The sequence below is a fragment of the Peromyscus maniculatus genome, chromosome 1 (assembly GCF_049852395.1).
Source record: "Peromyscus maniculatus bairdii isolate BWxNUB_F1_BW_parent chromosome 1, HU_Pman_BW_mat_3.1, whole genome shotgun sequence".
NCBI classification, from domain to species: Eukaryota; Metazoa; Chordata; class Mammalia; order Rodentia; family Cricetidae; genus Peromyscus; species Peromyscus maniculatus.
The window spans coordinates 139,638,263-139,640,078 of NC_134852.1; the positions used below are offsets into that span (position 1 = coordinate 139,638,263).

Here is a 1,816-nt window from a genome sequence, read left to right on the forward strand (position 1 = left end):
GAGTCCATCATGATGCAGAGGCATGGCAGGTGGCAGGAACAGGAAGCTGAGAGCTCACATCTCAACTACAGTTCCAAAGAGGGGGGAGGGAGGAGAGAGGGGGAAGGAGAGAGGAGGGAGGAGAGAGGGGGAGAGAAGGGAAGGGAGAGGGGGAGAGGAGGAGGAAAGAGGGAGGGAGAAAGAGAAGAGAGAGAAAGAACTGGAAATGTTGAGAGGCTTCTACTTGCAAAACCTGCCTCCGGTGATGTATTTTCTCTAGCATAGCCATAACTCCTAACCTTCCCAAATAGCATCAGCTGAGCTTATGGGAAACATTTCTCTTTTACATAACCACAGGCTCCAACATACAGGATTGTGGGCACACAGCTTGGTCATGTCACGTACGATGCAGGTCTAATGACAGACATCTTAGGTCTAATCATCAAAGAAGCCTTGGGCCTGAAGTGCCTCCTCCTGTCTTCTGCTCCCCGGCCTTGCTGCCCTTGGATAAGCCATCAGTGGTGGACATTCTGAAGCACATCTGAGACCCACCACAGAGCAACACTTATATTTCAATTAGTTCCCCTGAGCACTAGATAGTGTCACCAAACAAACAAGAAGTCTACATTTTTCTCTCTTGTGAGTTTTACCTTCCATCTGGTCATGACTGTGGATGAAGGATGAAGGATGGTGTAGAAGACCTATTGCAAGATTTTCTCCCTCCTAGGAAGCCATTGGGTTATTCTTAGTGTAGGGATGGCTCTGAGACACTAACCGGCTAGGAAAAGCATTGGGCCTCTTGTAGATGCAGTAACACAGAACACATGCACGGGACATGGATGCCCTGTGCTACCCATGGATGTCATGGGGGCAGGGAGGCTGTGAAGGCAACACTCGCCATTGGTCTGTGAGCACATGTCAGAGAAGAGCACCAGGGCCAGGCTTGTGAGGACACACAGTGCTTCCAGCTGTGGTCCTGGGACAGTTAAGCTTGCCACGCTCTAGGTGGAGGAGGCACAAAACGTTAGCAGTCAATAACAGTCTGATGGATGGTGTCTTGTTAAGAGAGTTTACTTTTCTCATCTCAGGAGACTCTATCAATGTGAGGTCCAAGAGTAAGATGGTGTTGCCATAGGACAGTCAGGAACAGAGGGTCCTGCACATTCCGATTCTAATGTGTCCTTCTTAGAGGACGCTTTTCCTCATGTGGTCACAGGCCTGCTGCTGGAGCTGGAGCCAGCATATCCAATTCTAGCCACAAGGGAAGGATCGGATGAGCAATGGTCAAAAATCAGTTGCGTTCTCCTCCTCCTTCTATGCTACCTCCTTTCGAGGAAATTCTCAGAATTCCCTACTCCCGTCACCCGTCCCACAGCTCCTTCCCACTCCTGTGCCGTAGACTAGTGTGAAGTTACTCAAAAACCAAAATGTGGCTGACCTTCAGAGGATGCTGATGCACCGTGTTCTTTGTTAGCTAGACATGCTCTCTCTAGAGCAGATGGGAGGCACTGGGAGGCAATCACTGTGGTTGGGGCACTGAAACGAGGGACCCTGCCATATTGTCTCCTTCCCCACTGTGACATCATCAAAACAAACCCTGGTTTCCATGGTTTGCCCGGGACGAGCCTCTGCTCACTTGTTTCAAAGTTTTCTTTTATTATTTTTCTTGTGTTCCCTCCCTCCCTTTCTTTTCTTTTTTTCTTCTCCCTCCTTCCCTCCTTCTTCTCTCCTTCCTTCCCTCCCTCACCTCCAGACCTTTCTGTGGCTGTCTTCCTAAATGGTGGTTTCTCAGAGATGTCCTGACCTCTGATTCATTCCCAGGCCCTCTCTGATAATA

General features: G+C 49.4%; 1 long non-coding RNA gene across 1 annotated transcript; it reads right to left on the reverse strand.

Annotated features, from left to right (window-relative positions):
* Positions 1-1,014: 1,014 nt before the first annotated feature.
* On the reverse strand, positions 1,015-1,545 carry LOC121826847 (uncharacterized). The gene is made up of 2 exons (XR_006068990.2): positions 1,418-1,545; positions 1,015-1,230 (listed from the first exon to the last, which is right to left on the reverse strand). It is a non-coding gene; the product is annotated as an uncharacterized LOC121826847 (long non-coding RNA).
* Positions 1,546-1,816: the final 271 nt, after the last annotated feature.